Source organism: Haemaphysalis longicornis, unplaced genomic scaffold, assembly GCF_048455015.1.
Source record: "Haemaphysalis longicornis isolate Haplotype H1 unplaced genomic scaffold, Haemaphysalis longicornis Haplotype H1 scaffold_8, whole genome shotgun sequence".
Classification (NCBI taxonomy): domain Eukaryota; kingdom Metazoa; phylum Arthropoda; class Arachnida; order Ixodida; family Ixodidae; genus Haemaphysalis; species Haemaphysalis longicornis.
The window spans coordinates 69,572,511-69,591,349 of NW_027526445.1; the positions used below are offsets into that span (position 1 = coordinate 69,572,511).

General features: G+C 46.1%; 1 long non-coding RNA gene and 1 other non-coding gene across 2 annotated transcripts in view; both read right to left on the reverse strand.

Moving 5' to 3' along the window:
* Nucleotides 1–5,182: 5,182 nt before the first annotated feature.
* The window catches only part of LOC144149636 (uncharacterized), a 43,680-nt gene continuing 30,023 nt past the window's right edge, over nt 5,183–18,839 (reverse strand). The window contains exon 4 of the long non-coding RNA XR_013318343.1: nt 5,183–5,431. This is a non-coding gene — a long non-coding RNA (uncharacterized LOC144149636). The remainder of the gene's footprint in view (nt 5,432–18,839) is intronic.
* Nucleotides 7,142–7,214, reverse strand: Trnat-cgu (transfer RNA threonine (anticodon CGU)). Its single transcript has one exon. It is a non-coding gene; the product is annotated as a tRNA-Thr (tRNA).

The following is an 18,839-nucleotide window of genomic DNA, read 5'->3' on the forward strand; positions in this document are numbered from 1 at the left end:
TCATTCGGAATGGCAAAGCAGGAAAACCAGAAAGACTTAGTAACAACTACGGAAAGCATTCACCTTGTATGATGGAAGCTTTTCACCAGGATAGACAACGCTAGTGGGTGGATTTTGGTGCAGTATGCCGGTGTAGTGCCGTGACACGATCCAACAGATATTTTAACCGCTCTTCAGTCTTCAACGAGTCTGAATTTACCGACATTTTCCTGCAATGCCTGGCCTGGCAAACTCCGGGTGATTATGTGGCTTTGTAATTTGTGTTTCGCTGGTCTCTTGGCATGTTCTTGAAATGCGTGAGCGTAATTAGAGACAATGATATCATTCTTTATAATTGCATTCAGATCTATTTCATGCTCGGACAACTAGACCCGAATGAATGTGAATATAACGCGGTTATTGCCAACGTGAAGTAGATCGCTCATTCAAACATTTGTACTGAGACAGATGCATAGGTTCATTTACATGTTTTTCTTTTTTGTAGATCATCCACAGTTTATATTTTAAAAAATCAGTTCATCACGACAGTTACTCGAGGCCTGAAGTTTTTTGCTACGGCGCCCTTTTACCGACACTGACGACCTACGCTAACGATGATTAGAGGAAATAATATTGCTACGTAGACGTCGCCAGTGGCGCAGTGCGCCATGTTAAACTAGCTAAAAAGCAGACGACGAATCGAACGGCGCAAACCCCCCGTACTTGTGGTAACATGGGACCCATTAAATCGTTTCTGCATCTGCCGTGGTTCCTGTCTTCCATACAGTCGTCGCCTGAAATCCAAATAACCCGGGAACCATCGGGGTGTCGAAGTTGTCTAAAAAAAGTTCATAATAACAGCGCCAGCGACACAGACAGACAGAAGAGGGCACAAACACGGCGCTGACTAACAACTGAGATTTATTGCTTAGGCCAGTGGTTTTTATACACACATGGGCAAAAACAACAAAAAGGAAATAAGAGAAGGAAACACTAAATTAACACGTGACCATATGAGAGCGTCCAGTCTTCCGTTTTAGTCTAAAAAAAGATCGTGACTTGTGAATTAAACATTCTACAACAGATCCACCGCGGATCATGAGCACGTTGTTTGAAAATCCTCATATATTGTACATCAAGTTGTCTGCTAGGGCATTTTTGTAAGACCGTATTCTGCGTAGGCGTTGCAAAATAGTGAAATGGATGTTGTGTGAGTTTGAAATGCAGTGGGGAATTCAAGGCATAGGGCGCCGTAGAGAAAGCCATTAGAAGTCATCATGACAACGCAGGACATGAGAAGTCCACATAACAAAGCAGATATGTCATCTCTAGCTCTATAACCATTCGGTATTGAACATCTGCACGCTGAAATTTCCGTACTGTGTGTAGCACGACGCCCCTTCTTGGCTTTGTTGTAGTAAAAAGAGAGGTTTTCGTATAGTCAACATTCTAGGAGAAGAATTGCTAGCTTTCGTTCATGATCGTAACCCTAAACGATGTTAGCTCAACGGTTTCGCCAAGGGCGAGGTTCGAAATTGGGTCTCCGCGTTCCTCAATGGGATTTCTCTTTAGAGCGCCCTTCTGACGTTGAAGTACATCAGAATACTGATATGCACCCATGAGCTGGGTCACCAGAAATGGGCGCCAGCTCATATGTGCTGCCTGTTTGATTTTGTTAAAGCACTCACAGAATTCGTTATTTTTGCTGCTCTAGCAGTAGCAGTGCCTTACTAAAGCCAGAGTTGTTGCTGGTAGCAGTGTGCATCCTTTGTATTGTCCGCGAAGGTAAGCGACAATGACAGAGCGGGGAATACGGTTCGTAGAAGTGAGAAACAGCGAGAGGAGGGCTAAAATAAGCAGATTAGGTAAAGTAAATTAAGTTTCCAACAGTAACTTTTTACACAAGCGGAATCAAATTGGTAGCGCAGACCCGACCTTATAAATAAGAGCGATCGTTTCTAAATTTTTCAAGCACACTTAGAATCTTCGTTGGCTGCAGGAGGAAGCTAAATATACTCAGCGCAATAAGAATAAACGTGTGTTTGGCAGGATACGCGACTGACAGGGAACGATTTAAAAGAGAACACACAGAAAAAAGATCTGGCTCAGTTTTTCGTAAATTTGGACTAGAGTGCTGTCACTCTTTACTAGACCTTTACAATCGCAGCTTCAATAAGCAACGGAGCGCAGTGTGTTCACTTTCGTGTAAACTCTGAGTCTCACCAATCGTAGAGGCAACTTGACACAAGGGAAGAGAAGGTGGAGTCATATATGTAGAGGCTTGCTGCACAATACGATTGCATAATTGTATAACGGAATAACTTCTCCTTGAGAACGTCTGAAGTTTAGTTTTTAAATCTTGATAAAAATATAGATTTATGAAAAGTATATATTGCCCTTCAAGCAGAACTTGCCATGTATTAACACGAAAGGGCTTCATAAAGGCTTCGCCACAAAGCAACGAGGACAGCGGGCATAGCCAAAATGACAACTCCACTCTAACTGGTTGTATACCGAACATTGTGTGAGTCCCAATGTTTACTATTTAAATTTTCACGCATACAGTAAGCACTTTAGATCATCACGAAAATAGATGAAGTGATTGGGTCTCATGACTCAATTTGTAGTCTTGCCACGTAACGCCTGAAAATGCAGTTGAAGAGGCCAATACAGCTTACTGGCAAGAAGTATGACATCACTCCTGTGGTGTCGCCTCTAGCGTTTTTAATTCAGGCACATAAACACTGACTGAGTGAACACACTGGGGAGCATCAACGTAGTCACGAATTCCCCAGGAATAGTACTTATTAGGCTGAGATTCTCCACACCATTGTAATACATGTTAAAACTGAATGCCGGGTTTATTATCGCGGTGTCAACAGTTAGTGTTGGAGTGATAATCCAAGTACCCCACTATTTTTGAAAACTGTTTTTGTAAATTTCCCTATTACTTCACTGCTGATGTTGTATAGTGCCAAATTTAGCTCTGTATCAGTACTCGTGATCTTTTTTTGAGTAAACACAACGAATATCAAAGCCAGATCGGAATTCGGCTTGCCACAGAAGATTACTTCGTTCAACTTAGGCAATGTTGTAATCTGTGCTTGAGGTCACTTCAAAGGCCACTTTTAGGGGCAGGTTTCCTGTCTCAGTGACAGTAGCCTTATGGTGTCCGTCGGAGCGACGTCGCCCTCGAGATTGAAAACCACGACGTCTTTATGTATGGGCGCCGTGCGCTTGTGACGTAACCGTACACATTCTCAGCCCTGAAATAAAGCCGTCGGAAGCTTCTGGTTGATGGGGATTGTTTTCAAACTGTTAATTGTGATACTTGTTTCATTTTATTTCATCTCATTTCATTTATCGCGCCTTCAAGTCCCAAATGTGTTACAGGAGAGAGTTGAATAAAATAAAGACCATACGCGCACAAATCGTTATTAAAATTAGTAAAAATTAAAAGATTTGCGTTAACAAAAGTATTTTCAATAGCAGTTGGATGAGGAGATGGAATGGTTATGGTAGCACTTGAGGAAGGACGGCGGTTCTGGGTAGTTTTAGGAATGGTTGTAGACATTGGTTGTTGTAGGAATACATGAATGATAAAACAGGTTCGTGCGACGATGTGGGATGCCATTTTAGGGTGCTAGTCAGGACTTCATGGTATATACGACATTTCTGAGGAAAGATCACGATTTGATTCTGGATCTATTAATAAGTGATGTGCTGTAGTGCTACGCGTGCTTTTTTCTCGTGAATTTTTTTCGCCGTTCGCCAAAGCCGGTTTCTCGCGGTGTATATGGCAGCACTCGCGCAATGTACGCCCCAGCCACTTCGGTGTCATCCTCGTTCCTGCGGCGAGGCTCTCTGTGGCATTGCCCATTTGATACCCGTAAAGCGGGATTCACACGACGGAGAAACCCTCTCATGGAGGCGGACGGATATGTGAAGTCAACAGCACGTGACCGGATTATCCGGCCTGGCGGCGCATCCACACGTGCGGAGCTACGCGGAGTGACTAGCAGACGACAGCGCCGAGGAACAGGTTCCATTCCCCGCCGAGGGCCACCGCCGTCGAGCGAAAACATGCGGAGGCATTTTCTTTCCCGGAGCCTCCGTGGGCTATCCCCACCGAGGGGCGGAGCCTAAAACCGGTCACGTGAGCGGTTCCCGCGGGCCAAAAAGAGAGGGTTCCGCCGTCGTGTGAATCCCACTTGACAGGGCCCCCGGGTTAACTTCGTGTACTTCAGAACTTTCCAGCCCCGCGTTCGACGAAAGACGCCCGAAGACGGTTCGTGTCATCTGCCGCTACATTACAGTATTTCTAGACAATTTACGAACCTGATGAAGGGAAGGGTTCCGTATTCGTGGGGCTCCGATCACGCGGCCGCCTTACCGCGGTAATCTTTTTTTACCTCCACCACCTGTACTGACCCACTCTCGTCTTCCCACTCACTTTGACCGCATGCCCCCGCAGCAGTACTCACGGATGCCAGTCGGTACGGAATTGGGGCTGCTTTGGCGCACCGACAAACTGGTCTTGAGTTTGTTATCGTCTATGCCAGCCGTCCTCTTTCCATTTCCGAGCTTAACTACTCAATCACGGAAGGAGAATGCCTAGCCATTATGTGGTCCTAGTCATTAATATCGCCCTTACCGCCGGTTCACAGTCGTGACAGATCGCCACGCGCATTGCTGGCTGTCTTCTTTGAAAGCTCCGGTAGGCAGGTTAGGTCGTTGGGAATTCCGCCTACAATAATATACATTTCACGTAAAATACAAATACGTTTGACGTAAAGTACAAACACGTCAAACCGCCATTCACTTTAAAAAATTCTTCTCTGAACGCCCCGCAGCGGGTACAGGTTCGCGCAGTACACCCCAAACCCAAACTTTAGGCTACGGAGTACCCGCCCGAGAGATGCTGGGGGGGTCTACAAAAGTGATACATACCTCAAAAGTAGCACACACTCGAAGTGTGGCACTGGCCAACCAGAGAATTCGTCACGAGAAAGCTTCGTGTTCATTCGTTTCCGTCGTTAGATGGCGGGGAACATGATTTGTTTCTACGGAATCCCCTTTGTTTGTTACAAAAAAGCATTTAGAATAGCACAATTAAAACATTTGGAGTGAACAGATTTTTGGGAGGCCACAAAACGTTTAATAGTTACCAAAAGCATCGAGATACGACTCACTGGACGTATTTGACTTTTTATTTTGTACACGCCGCACTTGAGCACGGATACAAGAAACGCAGAGCTTTTGTCTTAGCTGCGTGACGTAAAATTGGCCATGCAAGTATTTTCACACCTAGCTTTGTCGCTGAATCTGTTCGCCATATCCCAGAAATGCCATACTTTGGTTTGTACACATTTATCGGCGGCAGCGTTATAAACATACATGCTCCATATTCCAACCTCTGGTGTCCATTGCTGCGCTAAACACGGCGAATTTCCTGGAATATAAAGTGGACAATTTCAGTGCCCATGTTTTGTGCTATCACTAAATAATACTTTAAGGATTCAATACCTATACCGCCTTGTAGCACATAAGAAACGCACAGGCTGGCGGAGCGAATTGTCTTTTGCAAGGCAAGTGATACTAGCGAAAAAGAGACTGGAAGGAGAACTCATGTCAACCGAGAATGCATAAAATTCTGCTCCACTGTAATATTATCACGCTGCAATGAGTAAAAGTGGTGAATCATAGAATAAGAAATTAGTTCAAGATTCATTCGTAGGTCTTTAGAAATGGTGGGCACCTACGAACTTCAGACTCGGCCCCATGCGGAGGCTTGGGCCCCGCTTCAGAAGGCCGCAACGTGGTGTTTCTGGAGCGGAAATGGTACTCAGTGCCACTTCCGTGGTCGGAAACCGATTACGGCGGATTTTTCTCGACTTGGACTTCTTTAACGCTGTATCTCAACAAATGACAAGTACCTTATTTGGCGCTACAAAGCACATTCAAAGTAGCCTAATAGCTTTGGCAATAAGTACTGGATTATATATATGTGTATGTGCCTGTGTGTGTGTGCGTGTGTGTGTGTTGCAAATAGGGATGTGAAAATGAGGGGCTCGTTGAAGTAACAAAGCAATAAGGATTGGCAATCAAGAAAACCTCGAAAAGGAAAGGGCAGTATGTGATATGTCATTGAAACAAATGACGAATTTGAAAGACAGAGAGAAAGTGGAAACAAAATGCCCGCCGGGTGGGATCCGAACCCACAACCTCCAGAATACGCGTCTGGTGTGATGACCACTACCCTCCTTGCAGGGCTGTTACTCCTCTGCCTTCTCGGATATGTATGTTAAGGTATTTTGTTTCCTGTGCTCGGGTCTGGCAGCCAGCGCCACTGGAACTACTCGGGGGAAGCGACCTTCTTTTTAACCCCGGGCCGTGACTCGAGTGTCCACGACATGTCAAGAGTGGATGACCAGCGTTGAACCCTCTTAAGCTTCCTATGTCACCAAGACTGCCAGAACAGAGGCCGTGGCTATGCATGCAGCGAATAAGAATGGAATAATGAGGGGCTCGTTGAATTAAGACAGATATAAGGGTAGAAAATCATAAAAACATAGGAAAGAAAAGGGGAGAATGAGGTAGGTCATTCAAACTGATGATGAAGTTTGAAAGACCAAAAAAAAGTGGAGCCAAAATGCCCGCCAAGCGTGATCCGAACACACGACCTCCAGAATACACGTCTGGTGCGAAGACCACTAGGCTATCGGAGGGGCTATTTTCCCCTCGGCTTTCGGGGGTATTTATGTTAAGGTATTTTTGTATCCAGTGCTTGGGGGTGGTAGCCAGCGCCACTCGGACTACTCAGGTTGACGGGGACCTCTTTTTAACCCCCGGGGCGTAACTGGAGTGTCTACGACGTGTCGAGAGTGGTCGGCCAGCGTTGAACTCTCTTAAGCTCCATATGGCACCAAGACTGCCAGAACAGAGAGAGAGAGAGAGAGAGAAATGACCTTTATTGATTCATCCTGCGAGAGGCGCTCGCTATGGATGTAGCGAATCAGAATGGGAAATGAGGGGCTCGTTGAAAATAAGACAGAAATAATGGTTGGCAGTCAAGAGGACCTCGGAAAGCGAAGGGGAGGTTGTGGTAGGTCATTGAAACAGATAAAGAATTTATAAAGATAGACAGAAAGGAGAAAAAATACCCGCAGGGTGGGATACGAACCCACGACCTCCAGAATACGGGTCTGGTGCGATGACCACTACGCTACCGGCGGGGCTATTTTCCCCTCCACTTTCTGGGGTATTTATGTTATGTTGTTTTTGTATCCTGCGCTTGGGGGTGGTAGCCAGCGCCACTTGGACTACTCGGCGTGAAGAGGACCTTCTTTTTAACCCCCGGGCTGTGACATGAGTGTCTACAACATGTCGAGAGTAGTCGACCAGCGTTGAACCCTCTTAAGCTCCCTATGGCACCAAGACTGCCAGAATAGAGGCCCTCGCTATGCATGAAGCGAATCAGAATAGAAAATGTGTGGCTCGTTGAAAATAAGACAGAAATAAGGGTTGGCAGTCAAGAAAACCTCAGAAAGCAAAGGGAAGCATGTGGTAAGTCACTGCAACTGAAAGAATTTGGAAAGACAGAAATAAAGTGGAGAACAAAAGCCTGCCGGGTGGGATCCGAACCCACGATCTCCACGAAGGTCGTGGGTTCGGATCCCACCCGGCGCGCGCCGTCGTCTACAAATCTGGCAAGCGACATTCTGATGCAGACTGCATCTCGAGAGCACCGGTTGGTCACTCGCCCTCTGATGACGACGAAATCGACGATCGGCCACTGATTGGAGTCCTCATTGCGGCCGCAATTTCGTAACAGCAGCAGGGGACCAAGAACTGCTACCACTGATCGACTCATTACAAGGCAATGCCACCAGCCCCAACAAGTGTTTCATTAAAAGTGTGCCAACATTCTGCCTTCACAGCGGCGTTTTGTAGTACAAACGAAACTTCGCCCTGAAGGGCCGGCTTTACGTTCTTGTCGTCCCTTCAACCTTACAAAACGACATCTTGCAGGCTTGCATTGATGAGCTGGCCGCTGGACACCTTGGTTACGCAGGCACGCATGCAAGAATCAAGAAGGCGTATTACTGGTCCAAGCTGTCGGGAAACGTGAGGCAGTACGTCCGAACTAGTCGGGACTGCCAGAGACGCAAGGGACGGCCCGGGAGACCAGCCGTATTTCACCAACCGGTTAAAATTCTCGAAGTGCCGTTCCAGCAAGTCGGAATGGACCTGCTGGGCGCCTTCCCCAACTCTGCAACGGGAAACAGGTCGATAGCTGTCGCCACTGACTCCTTGACCAAGTACGCAGAAACAAAAGCTCTTCAAAAGTCCACCGAGCTTGAGGTGGCACAGTTTTTCTCACGAGGACAGTTCTCCGACATGGGGCTCCAAAATTTATTAATACGGGCCGTAGGACCTCATTTACTGCGAAACTGCTGCTGGACGTATTCACACTCAGCGGCACATCTCAAAGAAAAGCCAGTGCGTTGCACTCTCAGACGGACGGCCTGACGGAACGGCTAAACAAAACCACCACCGACATGCTCAGTATGTACGCTGATGTTTAACACCGGACTTGAGAGCAGTCCCCCACTATTAACTTTTGCGTATACACCGCAGTACCATGAATATTTCTTCGGTCTTTGCCTTCATATCTCCTGCGGGACAACGTGCTGTACAAACGAAGCTACGACACTAATGAGAAATTTCTTCTGGTTGTGCACTGCTCTTCGAGGAGAAATTTTGCAAGCCTAGCATGGCCAGCCTTCCGCCGGACATCTGGTGGTTAGTCGCACATTCGCACGGATCCATGCAAAGTACTACTGGCCAAACCTGCTTAGGTCAGTACGACAGTATGTGAGGACTTGCCGTGATTTCCAGCGCTGGAAGAAACCAGCCGTCAGGCTGGCAGAGTTCCTTCACCCACTTGATCCTCCCGCTGCACCATTCCGGCAGGTTGGGATGGATTTACTTGGGCCTTTCCCATTATCGGCGTCGGGGAACAAGTGGATCATTGTTGCTACTGATTACCTGACGCTTTATACCGAGACTAAGGCCCTTCCCGACGGCACCGCCTCAGAAGACGCAAAATTCTTTCTTCAAGGCATTGTTCTGCGACATGGAGCACCTACGATTGTTATCACCGACAGGGGCACTGCCTTTACAGCAATCTTCCTGCAAAAGATCTTAAGCTTAACACACAGCACTCATCGAAAATGCACCAGCTACCGCCCCCAAACCAAATGCTTTACAGAACGGCTTAACAGAACATTAGCGGACATGCTTTCCATGTACGTCGATCAGGGGCACAAGAACTGGGACGAAATTCTACCGTATGCCACATTCGCCTACAATACCGCCGTGCAACAATCCACTCAGAGTACACCCTTTGAACTTGTTTACGGGTGCTCTGTGACGACAACCCTAGATGCAATGTTGCCGGTTGCACATGGCGACAGAACCAGCACGGATGTGGAAGCATTTACGCAACGGGCCGAAGAAGCACGCCAGCTCGCACGTCTACGCATTCGAAGGCAACAAGTAGTCGACTCTGAAAGATACAATAAGGGCCACCGTCACGTCGAGTATCGACCAGGTGACCTCGTGTTGGTCTGAACACCGATCCGCCGCCGAGGACTTTCAGAAAAGCTGCTTCGCAGATGCTTCGACCCGTATCGTGCTATTCGCCGTCTGTCAGACGTTAATTACGAGGTTTTACCCGAAGGCACCACGGCACGTTCTTCCCGCCGAAAAACTGCCCCGGAAGTTGTGCATATGGCGCGCATTAAGCCTTACTACACCCGCACGTGTGACCCCCAAGATTGAAGAAGCACTACATGCTGGACTATATCCCACCACAGTACGCCGCCGGCATGACCGACTGCTTGTCCTTTCTTTTGCTGTTGTTCAATCGCAATGGCATCGGGTCGATGCCAGCTTGGAGGCGGGTGGAAATGACACGACTGTAAGGTTGATTCCGCTGTCAGCCGAATCCTATTAGGGAGTTTGATAATGCATCAAAGAAGAAGAAGAAGAAGGTTTCGGGCCTCTTGGGGGCCGAGGGAAGAAGAAAAATAAGTCGAAGCTGGCTTGGACTGGCTTGCTGTCGGGCACAAGTTAGCCTTTTTAGAATAAACTCACTTTTTCCACCTCGTACAACCCTCAACGTGTGAGTACACCGTTAATATATGTATATATATATATATATATATATATATATATATATATATATATATATATATAGCGAATCACAATGGGAAATGAGAGGCTCGTTGAAATAACAGAAATAAGGGTTGGCAGTCAAGATAACCTTGGAAGGCAAAGGGGAGGATGTGGTAGGTCGTTCAAACAGATGAAGAATTTGGAAAGAAAGAAAAAGTGAAGAAAAAATGCCCGCCAGCTGGGATCCCACGACCTCCAGAATACCGGTCTTGTGCGAAAATTACAGCGCTACCGGCGGGGCGATTTTCCCTCCACTTTCTGGGGTATTTATGTTTAGGTATTTTTGTTTCCTGTGGTTGGGGGTTCGTTCAAAATCTTTCTTTCATACTTTCTTTCCAAATTCTTTATCTGTTTCAATGACCTATAACATCCTCCCCTTTGCTTTCCGAGGTTTTCTTGACTTCCGACTCTTATTTCTGTGTTATTTTCAACGAGCGCCTCATTTCCTATTCTGATTCGCTACATGCATAGGGAGGGCCTCTTTTCTGGCAGTCTTGGTGTCATAGGAAGCTTAAGAGAGTTCAACGCTGGTCGACCACTCTCGACATGTCGTAGACACTCGAGTCACGGCCCGGGGGTTCAAAAGAAGGTGCCCTTCATCCCGAGTAGTCCGAGTGGCGCTGGCTACCACCACCAAGCACAGGAAACAAAAGTACCTAAACAGAAATACCCCAGAAAGTGGAGGGGAAAATCGCCCCGCCGGTAGCGTAGTGGTTATTGCACCAGACCGGTATTCTGGAGGTCGTGAGTTCGGATCCCACCTGGCGGGCATTTTTTCTCCACTTTCATTTCTTTCCAAATTCTTTATCTGTTTCAATGACCTACAACATCCTCCCCTTTGCTTTCCGAGGTTTTCTTGACTGCCAACTCTCTCTCTTTCTCTCTCTCTCTCTATATATATATATATATATTCCTACGGGCAGTTGTTAAAGAGGACACAGCGCTGGTTGTTGATGGTTGCACTTTAGTGGCGCAAGACCAACTAGGGCAAAGAGCACCAAACACAGATGGTTGACTAGCATGGAATAAGAGCGAATACTAAGACTGATCAACAATAGAGGTAAAAACAAATAAAGACAATGGAAATTGCTGGTGTAGAGGGCCAGGTTGTGGTTATTTTTTTTATTTATTTACCCTCAGGACCGGACGTCATTACAGAGGGTAGTGGTTACAATTTTACAATACATACACATTAAAAAAGCAGTCAGGTTTTTTTTCTCCGTTCAAATATTCATTGATGTAGTTACATGTCACGTTGCAAGGAGAGGGGTCAGAAAGCCAGCACAGGCGCTGGCTTGACCAGGACCCTACCACGTGTACACACGTCGACGGCAGCGCAGCACTGGCGTTCTCTAATTACAAAGGAAGTGTCATACGTTAAAAAAAATGAAAAAAAACGAACAGAAACAAGTCACCCTCAGTCGACCAACCAAGTGCGAAAAACGAGAAAAAAAACAGATGAAACAAAAATTGAGCAGAACAATTTCTAAATGGTACAATATACAATGCATAGTTGATACTAAACAAATATGAACCCTATTTACATCCTAGAGAATTTCACAACTTGAGCCATGGTACAACATAAAAACAAGCATGAATGAAAGTACAGATAACACGTATGCACATTTAGCTCAAGAGCGCCAAATCAACATTGTATTGCTTCTACGATTTAAGCGTTAGGTTTTCTGGCTGTAGTTTTCATAGGTATAGTTGGTTTAAGTGGTAAGGTAGCTGATATTGCTCTCTTTGCTTTCCGTAGGTTGTCCTGGGGAGGGGAGTAAGCCAATGTGGGTTGTGGCGGAGCGTTCCAGTTATTGTATTTTTTGTTAATTTAGCAGTATCCTCCAAGAACCTACTACCAGTCTTCATTTCCTTTATGTAGTATCGTACAAGTATGTACGAATATAGGCTTTTGATTGTAATCCTTTTTAGATCGAGGTATAGGTCTTTAGACGGTAAATCACGACAGCGGTTTGTTACATTTCGTAATACCTTGTTTTGCAATGTTTGCAGTTTGTTTAGATGGCTTTGTGCAGTCGTCCCTCAGACCAACAGAGCATAGGTTAGTTGACTGTAAAACAATGAGTTGCAAATAAGCAATTTCACATTTTGCGGAAGAAAGTACCGGACATTGCCGATAACCCCACACGACCTCGAAAGATTAGTCTTTATTTGATCAATGTGCGGGTCCCAAAATAAATGCTCGTTTAATGTAACACCCAGGTTTTGACATTTGGAACACAGGGTATTTTAGAGCCATCAAGGAATAAATTCACAGGGCCGCGCATTATTGTGTTTCTAGTTCTGAAAACAACTGATTTAGTTTTTAATGCGTTGGTAGCTAGGGAGTTAGCCTTACTCCATTCATGCAGTTTTTATAAGGTAGTATTTGGTGCACGTGTTAATTCTCAGTGGTATTAGCAGTGAGGAAAAGGCTTGTGTCATCCGCATATATTACATATTTGGATCAGCATATATTACATATTTGGATAATGTCGTTGACGTATAAGTTAAATAGTAACGGCCCTAAAATGCTGCCCTGCGAAACCCCTGCACTGATAGAAAGAAAATTGGAATGGGCTTTGTTAATGACAACACACTGACTACGAAATTGCAAGTAACTTCTGATTAGGTTTAAGGTCGTCCCTCGGATACCATATTGCTCAAGTTTGGTTAGTAAAGTCGCATGATTAAGTCTGTCGAACGCTTTCGAAAAATCCACAAAAATTACCAGAATTAGTAGCTTTGACTCAAAACCATCCAATATGATTTTTTTTTCTTGAAGTAGCGCATGTGTGGTAGACTTTCCTCGTCGAAATCCGTACTGGGCGTCCGAAAAAATGAGAAACTTATCACAAAAGGAAGTAATTATCGAAGAAATTATTTTTTCTATGCCTTTAGAGAACGTTGGCAGCACTGATATGGGTCTATAGTTTGTGAAGTCGTTTTTCTCACCACTTTTAAATATCGCGTTGACTTTTGCTACCTGAAGCTTTTTTGGAGAAATTCCAGCCGCGAAACAGAGGTTGCATACATATGTTATAACTGGCGTTATTACATCCAGCACAAATTTAACCGGTCGTAGCTGAATGCCATCAATATCTTTGCTGTTCGTGTTCCGGAGAGTTTGGTATGCATGATACGATATGAGATTGAGAAGTTTAACTTCTGATAAATACTAAAGACACTTTGAACAGAAAACATTGGTTCATCGCCTAACAAGTGCGATGGGTGGAGTGGGATTTATCGTCTGTAGATTTTTGGAAAATTTCTGTGCCGTGTGGCGTGGAGTGCCTTGCATGGGATTAGTCTGGGAACTAAGGATAGGCATACTCCACACCTGCCGCACAGGCGTCTCGAAGATCAAGTTAGTAGGAGGAGGAATCTCTTTAATGCTGAAGAGAAGTCAGCCTGGCAGCGAACTTGGCTTGCTACTTCACATGAACATTAGATGTGCGAAAGTGAAAGGAAACGAAGACACAAAACCTCATAAAGACACTACAAAAGCAAATAAGCACACAAATTGACAGATGCACAATCACGCGCACAGGACACAAACAGAAGTGAAGTTAAGGCAAACATTCACAGAGTTTCGGTCAGGCTGGAGTCACGGAGAAGTGACACCAAGGCCCATGCACTCCGTGTTGCCATGGCAGTTGAGTGCCATGGACCAATGGCGTCGCAAAGCTTCAATGGTGCATCAGTACGCAGTCCCAAAGTTGTCTTCAAGGTTAGCCGCGGGGTGTCATAACGGGGACACACACGCAGTACGTGTTTTATGTCCTCACGAACACTGCATACCTGACAGTGAGCGGAGGCAACTCGGCACGTCTTTTCAAGTAGTGGCTGGTAAAGCGAAGTTGAGGCGAATGCGGTAAACGACTGCTTCGTCACGCTTTCCCACTCCACACGGCATTCGAAAAGTTCAGGCGGGGTCAATTCTGTATAATGGCTGATAATTTTTTGTTCCGTCCGTCCATATTGAGAGTTGTAACTGCCGCGCTACGGAGTACGCAGGGGTCGCGGCGTCACGTCTAGAGAAATGAATCGGGATGATAACACTAGATTGGGTGTGGGCCGCGCAAGCTGTTTCGTCGGCCACCACATTCCCATTCACCCCACAATGTCCAGGTAGCCAATGTAACACTACCTCGTGAAGCATGCTGGCAGATTGTGTATGCAGGGTGTGTATTTCGTGGGCCAGTTGCTCGGGCGGGAATGATGCTAGTTGCTGTAGCGCCACCCGTGAATCTGTGAAAATCACCCACACAGAAGATTCTTGCCCAGTAATGTACTGCAAAGCGGAGCGCAAGGCAGCAAGTTCTAAGGTCGTCGACGTTGTTTTTTGGCTTAACCTGGCCGCAATTGTGGTGCGCGTTGACAGAACCCAGATTCCGACAGCAGATGATGTGGCCGTCACTGATCCATCAGTGTAGATATGCTTGTGGTTAGGGTAGCAGTTCCACATGTGCTCGCGAGTGAAATACTTTAGGGTTGGAATCGGCAACCTTGATTTACTGCTGATGCCCGGTATTGTGGTGACAATTCGCCAGGGGGAGTACAACCAGTGCAGGAGATGAAGCGGCGCAGGGCACTTCTGACACAAGGGTGGTAGATGGTCTTTTACCTCTAAGGCGGAGGTAGAACTCAAAGGATGTAAATGGGCTCTAGTCGCCAGCCGCAGATGTCGGCGAAGCTGATCCTCTTTGATGATGATGATGGTTGGAGTTTTTTAGCGCAAGGCCAGCTGGGGCAAAGAGCGCCAAACAAAAGTATCTTAAAAAAATAGTGGCTACTAAAGCCAGAACAACAATAAAATCAATTAATGCCAATGGTGATGGCTGGTGTATAGGGCCAGATTTGGTTATGCGTGATAGGAAATGAGGTTTGAAAACTTGACGTCTGACAAATACTCAAACACACGTTTCACGGAAACAATGGCATCGTCACCGAGAAAAACGATGGATGTAGGGGAATATGTTGTCTGTAGAGTTCTCTGAAGTGTTTGTGTCGTGTTGTGTGAAGTGCCTTGCATGTGATTAGTATGTGCACTACGGATAGGGCCTCTCCGCACCTGCTGCACTGGGGTCTAGAGGATCCCGTCAGCAGATACCAGTGCGTTGCATGGGTGTGCACTATCCGCAGCCTACCCAATGCGACTTCTGTGTGTCTGTTGCGTGTGTCAGTGGTGTATGGTCCCAAGCGTGGTTTTATAACGTGTAACTTGTATTCTGTCTGTTCACTCCAGTGTGTTTGCCATGTTCTACGCAAGCGTTGTCTTATGTGTGGCTTGAGGTCTGTATATGGTACGGTTGTTATGTCTACAGTGTTCCTGAGTGCAGCAGCAGCGGTCCTCCCGTCTGCCAACTTGTTCCCAGCAATCCCAGCGTGTCCTGTGACCCAGCAGAGGAGCAGCTGATGCTTCTGTGCATACACAGACATGATAGTGTTAAATACAAGATTAACTAAGAGGTTTTTTTGGGGGTGTATGCGATGACAGTGCGCGAACAACACTCAAGAAATATTTGTAGATGATAGACTTCGAAATTTGATTTTAAAGTATGTGTCGTACAATCAGTAAAATTCCATATGCTTCTGCTGAAAAATTGTTGTGTGGACGCTCATGGTTCTGGCTGCATTGAAATTCGGACCATGAGCAGCGCAGGAGACAATAGTGGAGGTTTTAGACGCGTCACTGTAAAATTCTGCAAGTGGGTATTTAAACCGCAGAGACAGAACGTGCTGCAGTATTGCAGCTCGCGGTACCCGATTTTTGTCAAGTTTCATAAAAGAAAGGTCGGAGTACACAGGACGAACTTTCCAAGGAAGTAAAATGTCTGAAAAGGATGATCTGTACACATCTAAAAACGAAGCGCTCAGATCCGAGGCTCGCTCTCTCACTCTAAGTGAAAAGGGAAGAGAAACGGATGGGCGATTTACAAAAAGCCCAGATGTGGATGTGTCGTTAAAGACAGGATAAAAAGCATTGTGATTCAGCGATGAAATTTTAAAAGCATAAAGTAAGTCCATGTACGTCCGTTGGTTCTCAAGGCTCCACTTATTACACTCGGCATACAGACTCTCGACAGGGCTAGTGCGAAAAGCACCCGACGCAAGCCGTAGCCCCAAGTGTAGCACTGGGTCAAGCATTCGCAAAGCTGTTTTAGTCGCCGACCCATATACCACACTGCCATAGTCTAAACGAGACCCAACCAAACCAGTGCAGAGCCGTAGTAGGAGTTCTTTGTCGGAACCATACGATTGATGGGAGAGAACCTCAAGTATATTCATTGTTTTCAGACATTTATGTTTAAGTTCCTTGATGTGTGGAATGAATGTGAGTTTCTGGTCAAACACAACACCCAAGAACTTGTGCTCTTTGTTCACAGGAAGGGACACGCCATTAAGAGTAATGTCTGGGTTCGGATGTACCCCGCGCTTCCTGGAGAACACAACGCAGGAGCTTTTTGCTGGATTCAGTTTAAAAACATTCTTGTCTGCCCAGCCGGCAAGCTTCTTGACACCAAGCTGGACTTGACGTTCGGATATTGACATATAACATGATTTAAAAGATATTTACACGGAGTCTACATACATAGAATAAGAGATTGTTGGTGGCAGTGCCTTTCTAAGAGAGTTCATCTTTACTATGAAGAGAGGGCAACTCAACACGCCACCTTGCGGCATGCCATTTTCTTGGACGTGAACCTTTGAAAGTGCAGAACCAACTCTTACTGTGAACGTTCTCTCTGACAAAACACTAACAAGGTTGTTCAGCATATTACCCGAAACACCGAATGACCTGAGGTCACTAAGGATCCCATAACGCCAAGCGGTGTCGTAGGCCTTCTCGAGGTCGAAAAAGACAGTTAAACAGTGCTGCTTATGCACGAAGGCATCCTTGATATATGAGTCAAGTGCAACCTGTTGATCGTTCGTCGATCTCCCCACCCTAAAGTCTGCCTGGCAGCTCTCGAGAAGACCATTGTAGTCGAGGAAGTACACGAGCCTGCGATTGATCATCTTCTCGAAGAGCTTGCACAGGCAGCTCGTCAGGGCTATTGGATGGTAACTTGAGGGGGACGACGGGTCTTTTTCCTCCTCCAAGAAACCCACTACAATGGCCTCCCTCCAAGAGTGTGGAATGTGCCCCGAAAGCCATATTTTATTATATAGATGTAGAGGTGCTTCAAGTGTGTCTGCGTGTAGGTGTTGTATCATTGTATATGTAATGTTGTCTGGGCCTGGAGCTGAGGGTTTACACGTGCTCAGAGCAGCCCTCAGCTCATGTAGTGAAAACAAAGAGTTGTAAGAAGTCTGTGATTTGTTGTTGTCGTGTAGGGACTTCTTTTCACTAGTCTTTATACTTCAGGAAAGTGTTCGTGTAGTGTGCTGAACTGGACACGTGTTGGAAGTGTTGTGAGAGTGTGTCAGCCTGGTCTTCCAGTGTGTCCCCTGTTGTACTCACCAGGGGCCGGCTGTGTGTCTGTTGTCCTTTGAGTTTGCCGATACGTGTCCATACCTTGCGTGTGTCTGTGTATGAGTTTATAGATGTTATGAATGAGCGCCAACTATCTCTTTTTGCCTCACGGCTCACACGTTTTCCGTATGCCTTGGCCCGTTTGAACAAGAGGAGGTTTCCCGACGTGGGGTACCGACGGAGGATACCCCACGCCTTGTTCTGGCCTCTCGCGCCCGCCTACAGTCCTCCTTCCACCACGGCCTCCGCTGGTTGCGCGGGCACCTGAAGCGTGGGGAATGGACTTTTCGGCGGCGTCGAGGATGTGCGCCGTAAGCAGTTGGGTAGCTTCTTCAACGTGTAGGTGTCCAATGGATGTGTAGTGTAGTTTGGATGTCGCTGTAAATATATTCCAGTTAGCTCTGGCTTCACTGAACCTGTTTTGGGAAGATGGACTGCATGGGCCTTTACCTGTACATGTTAGTGAGGTGGTGAAGTGGTCACTACCGTATGGGTCAGTGCCCACACTCCACTCGAGAAGAGGACAGAGAACAGCGGAGCCAATCGCCAAGTCAAGATATGAGTATGTTTTGTGTCCTATGTTATGGTATGTAGGCTGTTTATTGTTGAAAAGGCATGCTCCTTAATATGTAAGAAATTTCTTTATCAGGCGACCTCGGGCATCCGTGCGAGAAGAGCCCCAAAGAGAGTTGTGAGCATTAAGGTAGCCTGTAAGGATGTATGGTTCGGGCAGCTGGTCAACCAGCACCTCAAAGTTAGAGCTTGAAAGTGCAACATCAGGAGGAATGTATATGGAGCATACCGTTATAAGATATTAAATATTATTGTTTGAATTGCCACAGCCTCAAGGACAGTGTTGAGAGTGACAGGGTGGCATGCTAAGGATTTCCAAGCTATTATGGCCACACCCCCAGAAGAGTGCATGCAGCCATCCCTGTTCTTTCTGTATACGAGGTAACTGTTCAAGAAATTTGTGTATTTAGAATTCAAATGTGTTTCCTGAACACACATTACACTTGTCTGATAAGCATGCAGTATTTCGTATACATCGTCAAGATTATTCAGAAGGCCTCTGCAGTTCCATTGTATTATGTTTTCTCTTCCCATTAGGATGTGTCGGAGCTACTGGAGTGTGACT